Source organism: Brassica oleracea, chromosome C1 (assembly GCF_000695525.1).
Source record: "Brassica oleracea var. oleracea cultivar TO1000 chromosome C1, BOL, whole genome shotgun sequence".
NCBI classification, from domain to species: Eukaryota; Viridiplantae; Streptophyta; class Magnoliopsida; order Brassicales; family Brassicaceae; genus Brassica; species Brassica oleracea.
In genome coordinates, this window is record NC_027748.1 from 35,828,239 (window position 1) to 35,836,138 (window position 7,900).

At 42.5% G+C, this 7,900-nt stretch overlaps 1 pseudogene; it reads left to right on the plus strand.

Annotated features, from left to right (window-relative positions):
* Window positions 1-721: 721 nt before the first annotated feature.
* Window positions 722-4,531, plus strand: LOC106338559 (annotated as a pseudogene).
* The last annotated feature ends 3,369 nt before the right edge of the window (window positions 4,532-7,900 follow it).

A 7,900-nucleotide genomic window follows, 5' to 3' on the forward strand; every position in this document is an offset into this window, starting at 1 on the left:
TTTGATTGTGAATTTTTTTTCTGGTTAATCATTTTTGAGGCAAACTGAATTAAAGGTTTCAATATATATTTGTTAGTTTGCATCAATGTAGTTATATTGCATAAACGATAGCGAGATATATATATAACTAGGTTGTAATGCATATTTATGTGTTGTTGTCATAGCATCCGTAATCGATCTCCGCTGATGAACTTGATTGCTTGTGTGAGTTGGTGGGGCACCACATCCAAGTCTCCCATTCAGTGGGGGTGCCAATATCATTTTTCACATGGGCCATTTAGAAAAATCATTATGTAATATTACTGCAATTGGGTAAAAAAGAAGATTTGAACTTGAGACATGGGGCTAAAATCTATACTATTAAAAGAAAATCATTCTCAAAAATCTATTTAAAAAGATTGTTAGACCCTTTCATCTAATCAATTAAAACATAGTCTTCTTTGAAATTTACGTAGCATGTTTTAAATTTGGGTCCATTGAAATATGTTGTGACTAAACACACTTAAATTAAACCAAAGATTTCATTAATGTTGTTATTATTATTTTTAAATATGATTTTACATAATCAATAGCTTAAACCTATTCAATATTTATTTCCTCCAAAAAGCTTAGGTAATCTTATGTACGTTTTCTCGATCTTAGATTCTGAAAATTTAATGAATAATAATAACTGAATTGAAATTTACTATGATGGTTGAATCATATGAATGGAATCATACGAATGGGTGGAGAGAGTAATGAAGGTGAGATGGGGTTAAACTATGATGATGATGAAAGTGGGATCTCAAAAGTTGGAACTACATCAGTGCTTTCGTATGAAAAGGTAGCTCCTTTATTCCCTTCTACATATTAGGCTGCAATATCTGTTTTTTTAATGCTTTTCATATCCACTTTGTATTACATGGTTAGGATGAGGAAGGTTTAATATAGGTTGCATGAGATATCTGAATTTCTAATGTGTAATTTCTTTTGTCTGGTCTCAATGATTCAGATCTTGGTATTGTCTTCATCAAGGGAACTTGCTACACAAACAGAGAAGACGATACAATCTATTGGAGTACATACCAATATTCGGGCACAAGCCTGCATTGGTGGTAAAAGTATTGCAGAGGATATCAAGAAGCTGGAGCGAGGTGTACATGATGTGTCTGGAACACCTGGTCGAATCTATGAAATGATAAAAAGAGCAAGTTTACAAACCAAGTCTGTTAAAATTTTGATTCTTGATAGAGTAATGAAGGTGAGATGCTGAGCAAAGGTTTCAAAGACCACATTTACAAGGCTTACAGATACGATGTTCATGTTTGCTTTATTTCTTGCTACTTTTCCTCAAGAGATCCTGAAGATGATAAACAAGTTTATGATGGGATCCTGAGAGAATACTTGTGAAGCGTGATGAGTTGACTCTTGCAGTGAGTGTTTCTTATGATTAACTCTTAACTTCAACCATGAGACTACAAAATTTTAATTTTTCCAGGGAATCAAAAAATATTATGTTGATGTTGGGAAGAAGAGTGGAAGTTTGATACACTTTGTGATCTTTATGGGATGCCTATTATCAATCAAGCTATTATCTTTTGCAACACAAGACAAAAGGTACACGTGTTCTTAAGCTATATAGTCTCTATATATCTTATATGTCAAATAGTTGAGTTGCATTTTTAAAATGTATATAAGGTGGATTAGCTTAATGAGAAGATGGGGAGTAGTAACTTTATAGTGGCATCAATGAATGGAGACAAACATCAAAAGGGGAGAGATGAAATCATGAATCAGATGATGGTGTTCTTGGTGCTTCCAGAATTAGGAAAGAAGGCAAGTCATAGCCGAATCGAAACAGACAACGTAGATTTTGGTTTGGTAGCAACAGGTTTGATTCTCCACTACAAGAAAACGTGGTCATAACGACCACGAATTACGACTACAATAGTGTCGTCGTACTGTAACGTCATATTTACGTCGATGTTACGACGAAATATGATTTCATCGTAAACTAGGCGTAAATTGACTACAAATTGATTTCGTCGTAAATAAATCGTAAAGTAACGTCTTTTTAACGACTATCTAGTCGTAGTATTGCTGCGAAATGACTTCGTCGTAAATTAGTCATAATTGTACGACCATAGTACGACAACCTTTTGATTCTTCGTAAAGAAGTCGGTAAAGTACATCTACTTTACATCGAATATTTTCTATTTAATTAACCACCTTATGGAGTTGTAAATTTGTAGTAAATTTTATGGTGACATAAATTGGTCGTAACATTCCCACCTACCAAAATCGAAATTTTCTTATAAATATGCTCTCCTCTCTCATTCTCAAGATGTTTTAAAAAAAAAAGTTAAAAATGTCTCGAGATATCTATGAGCTTTGGAGTTGGATGTATGCACACAAAGATTCTGCGGGAAGAGTGACAAGCGAGTTTCTCAACGGAGTAGAGACATTCATGTACCAGGCCGAAAATACGTCTCTCACGCAAGAAACAGGTAAAATGTTATGTCCATGTCGTAAATGCAAGAATACCAAGTTTTCTCAGAGTGAAACAGTTTGGAAACATATAGTAAATAGAGGATTTACTCCACATTACTACATCTGGTTTCACCATGGGGAGAGAGTGATAGTAGGAATGAAGCTAGTAGTAGTAATCAGTTTGAAAACGTTCGTAATAGAGATGAACCGAGTCATTTGCATTCTGAAATCCCTATGGAGGATCAGATGGTAGATCATGATAGGATGCATGATATGGTTACAGATGCATTTCGTGAAACAACATCAATAATAAAGGAAGTAGAAAATGTAGAAGGACCTAACATGGAGGCAAAAAGATTTTATGAAATGCTAGCTGCAGCTAATCATCCAATTTACGAAGGTTGTAGAGAAGGTCTTTCTAAATTATCATTGGCAGCTAGTGTAGAACCTAAAATAAACACTAAGTATTTGATAATAATCGAGGTTTGATCTATGGAAGACAAATGATGTAGGCAACGATATCTTTAGAACACAATGGTGTTAAACAATTTCCAGTAGGTAAAAATGGACTTTATTGATGAATAAGATCGAATACAATGAGTTGAACTAGATTGAGTGATACAAATGAGATCCGTAAAGAAAGAATCTAAGATTGGGATGAAAACAAGGTCAATGTAAGTGTGTAGCTCTCTCTAGGGTTTTCAACGTGTCCTTCTTCATTCCCATTCCTCCTCCTTTATAGCGAGTCGACCTCGTGACTTTTGTAACTGCTCTGCGATCTCTATCTCTTGTTCCGCGATCTTCGAGACTTCGATGGCTTCATCTTGAGTTCGTATGTTCGCTATGGGCTTTCAGTTCCTTACGGCCATGTCCTTGGTCGCGGCCCATTAATGTACTGACCAATATTGGGTCCAACATTTATCCCCCAGTCTCTTTTGATTTGATCGCAAAGAAAAGAGGCAGTTAGCTTTTAACCTGGGCCTCATCGCTTGGTAACCGATACCGCTCGGATTCGACCTAATGACAATTCTTGAAAAACCGTTTGTTGGCTCTTTTTTTTATTATTATTTTAATCCGTAACGGCTATCTTAGCCGCCGCTAGGGCGTAGACTAGGTCATCATTATCTTTCTTGAAAACGATGATAAAGCCGTTAAGGTGGCTATATATACATAAGGGATCTTCTTTGGTCTCAATTCCGTTCCCTCTTTCTCGTTTCTTTCTCCTTTGCTCTGAATTTTTTGTTTGTTGAGCTCGAGATGTCTTCGTCGTTCAATTTTCTCTTGTCCGACTACTAAAGCCGATGATCTTGAGGACCTTTACAAGACGTATGGGGTCGATCGTGCCGTTGTTCTCGATTTGGCCGGTACGAATGAGACTCCCGGGACCACGCGAGAAGGTTACTATGGAGCCTATCTTTCTTTCTTTCACTCCTGTGGTCTTATCTTCCAGATCCCGGAGCCCATACTTGAGATTCTGGCGGAGCTTGGGTTATCGCTTGCTCAGATACTCCCGAACTTTCTTAGGTATCTTATTGCCTTCTTGGTTAGGGCTAGGGAGGAAAGTCTTTCTTTTGGCCTTAGTGAGTTCCGACAGCTCGTTCTGGTGAAGTGGAACCAGCAGAACCCTGGTACCTTCCTTGTGTCTCCGCGCCCAGGTCGCCACATCACCGAGGACATCCCCTATCGTGATGAGAAGTGGCGCGAACAATTTTTTGTTTTCAAGATGGATCGAGCATCTATGGGTGAATTCGACTTCTCTCGCCTTCGTCGGAGTTGGGCCGAGAATATCGGTTAGTTTTCTTTTGTCTATGTGTCGATTTTTCTCTTTGGGAAATAGGCGACTCAACTTTTCATTTTTTTTATAGATTCAGCTCCTTCCGAAAGCTCTTCGATGTCAGACGAGATTCATGGTTTGATCAGGATTCTTCGGAGAGGTCATTCTAACTGGTCTTCGTTTGACCAAATTTGGATTCGAACCGTCTTTGCTATGCCGGAGGGGATCAACAGGCCCCTCTGGTTGGAGGTTCTGAGGACGAGGCCGAACACTCCCAGGAAGTCATAGCAACTCCTTCCGTTCAGGCCCAGTCTTCGGATCGATTAACAAGGTAGCTCATGAGGAGGTCATCATTCCGCACTTCCGGGTCTGCATTGAGAGGCCGAGCTTTTGGAAAATCTCCCTTGATCTCGATTCACGACTCCGACGATGAAGACGCTTTAGAAGAGAGACGATCTCCTGTCTCGTTGAGCCCTGGCCCAGAGGACGAGACCGTTGCGGCGACTCGCAAGCGACGCCGGTCGTCGAAGGGTGCCTTGCCCAGCCCGTCTCATCCTAGGTTTTTTCCTGAGGGAGATGGTTCTTTGTTTGCGGCCCAAGGTGATCTAATTTCCCTCGCTGGTCGCATGAGGTCTGCAGGCTGCCATCTTCCATCTCTTGCTTCCTCAGCCGAGAAGGAAGCTTACGCCAAGGTTGCGGTGGCGAGCTCTAAGGTTCGTTTCCCACCTTCTTTTCCTTGAAAATTTGCTTCGAGGTTCTTATTTGCTTATCTTGATTTCTTCTCAGGTGATAGAAGCTTTCAATGAATAGGTTGTGGTGATGGAAGATCACGTCGTGGCTTCTCAGAACGACAAGGAAATCAAAAGTATTGGTTCCGAGATCAAGAGGCTTTCGAAAGAGCTCGAAGCCACCAAGCGAGAAGGGAAGAAGGATGCCGAAAAGATTGAGGCTTTGACTGAGGATTGGAAGAGAATTTGCCAGGCCAGGAGAACAGGACTTTTATAACCCCAATGGTTGCTCAGAAGGCAAGAATCGCGGCGCTCAAGGTCGAGAGAGATCGGGACATTCGTCGTGCTTCTTGCGTTGCTCGTCGTGATATCGTGACTCGGTACCGGGAAATCCTTGAATCCTTGAAGGATAAGTGGACGAGCAAGAAAAAGGAAGTGTTTACTAAGATTCAGCCGCAAGAAGTGATTGCCAACATCAATCTTCTGAATGAGTTCAAGGATGGGGGTCTGACTGTGGACGCAGAGCTTGCTCGGTTCTGAGGACGAGGCCGAACACTCCCAGGAAGTCATAGCAACTCCTTCCGTTCAGGCCCAGTCTTCGGATCGATTAACAAGGTAGCTCATGAGGAGGTCATCATTCCGCACTTCCGGGTCTGCATTGAGAGGCCGAGCTTTTGGAAAATCTCCCTTGATCTCGATTCACGACTCCGACGATGAAGACGCTTTAGAAGAGAGACGATCTCCTGTCTCGTTGAGCCCTGGCCCAGAGGACGAGACCGTTGCGGCGACTCGCAAGCGACGCCGGTCGTCGAAGGGTGCCTTGCCCAGCCCGTCTCATCCTAGGTTTTTTCCTGAGGGAGATGGTTCTTTGTTTGCGGCCCAAGGTGATCTAATTTCCCTCGCTGGTCGCATGAGGTCTGCAGGCTGCCATCTTCCATCTCTTGCTTCCTCAGCCGAGAAGGAAGCTTACGCCAAGGTTGCGGTGGCGAGCTCTAAGGTTCGTTTCCCACCTTCTTTTCCTTGAAAATTTGCTTCGAGGTTCTTATTTGCTTATCTTGATTTCTTCTCAGGTGATAGAAGCTTTCAATGAATAGGTTGTGGTGATGGAAGATCACGTCGTGGCTTCTCAGAACGACAAGGAAATCAAAAGTATTGGTTCCGAGATCAAGAGGCTTTCGAAAGAGCTCGAAGCCACCAAGCGAGAAGGGAAGAAGGATGCCGAAAAGATTGAGGCTTTGACTGAGGATTGGAAGAGAATTTGCCAGGCCAGGAGAACAGGACTTTTATAACCCCAATGGTTGCTCAGAAGGCAAGAATCGCGGCGCTCAAGGTCGAGAGAGATCGGGACATTCGTCGTGCTTCTTGCGTTGCTCGTCGTGATATCGTGACTCGGTACCGGGAAATCCTTGAATCCTTGAAGGATAAGTGGACGAGCAAGAAAAAGGAAGTGTTTACTAAGATTCAGCCGCAAGAAGTGATTGCCAACATCAATCTTCTGAATGAGTTCAAGGATGGGGGTCTGACTGTGGACGCAGAGCTTGCTCGTTTAAAGGAGATGGAAGGAGATTGTGAGGATCTCGTTGCTTCAGTGACCATGCCAGATTGGTCGATCTCCGAGCTCGATCTTCCTCAAGTCTCAGACGATTCAGTGGATCAAGTCGGGGGGTCGTCTGTCCCTGATGATTCCGCTTCAAGTTAAATTTTTTTTTTTTTTGTTTTGTTTAATATCTTTTTGTTTTACGCGATCTTTGATCGTGATATCTTGGATATTCTTAATGGATAAGCATAATGTTTCGGGATATCTTTTTTTCCTTAGCCTTCGAGATTCTCTGTGTTTTTGTCGTTGAGATACGGCGAGGCCTTGATCCTTATAAATCTTCACTTTGTTTTATGATTTACCATAGTGCTCCGTTTAACTTCGTTTTGCTTGCCAAAGAAACATGGCATCGAGAAGATATAACCTTCGCGACTCTGATAGGGTGCGAACTTGAACTGGTAGTGTTAATGCGGAACGCATTCGATCCGGAGATGTGAGCGAAGCGCTCACAGAAGTTCTTCGTGAGAAGACCCAACTTCTGCGGGCTTCAACCCAAAAGGTAAAGGAGACCTACAGGGTGAAAAGCCTGCAGCTCATGTTACGTCGAGTAGCCCAACAGGTTCGGAGGGGCGTGACCGCCCCCCCGAAGAAGGCTAAAACGAATGGTTCAGACCATCGTCTTGGTTTTTTGGGTGAAGCGGCTGTTGCTAAACCGTTTCATTGGCAGTTTTCTCACTCCAAGGATTGCCCTATTACGGAAGACCCGGATAGTGTTGCTAACTAGGTGAGGCACTTCAAACCTGCTGGGTGTCCGCTTCCCTCTTTGCGAAATTTGACGGGACGCGAGGCTTATATGAAGATGGCTGTGGCCCAAGCTAAGGTCGTTCTTTTGGATATTCGTTCCTTTTTAAATCTTTGGTTTGTTTTGTCTGTGCTGATTTGCTATGTTCCAGGATATGGAGTCTAACAACGAGTTCGCGGCGACTTTAGAGAAACACACGCAGGATGTTTCGCATTCTGACGAGCTTTATGAAATAAAGAAGGTCGTTCGAGAGCTAAAGCTTGCTCTGAAGATGGCTCATGATCGAGAGCGTGCCAATGCTGCTCAACTGGCCGCTGCTGAAAAGTTGGGGAATCAGGCTGCTTTGCTCGAAGCTCGTCTGTGAGTTGTGAGTAACGAGAGGAAATCGGCCCTCGAGCAAGTTTCTTTTTTGGAAGCGAAGGTTGAATCTTCTGCTAATAAGTTCTCTGACGATCTTCGTCGTGCGACTTATGACGCCAAAAAGGCTATGGCAGATAGCTACTTGGATGTGTTGGTATCTCTGAAGGAGAAGTGGGAGAAGAAGAAGGCTGCAACTGATTGTGAAGCTCGTCTTAAGGAGGTCATGGGAA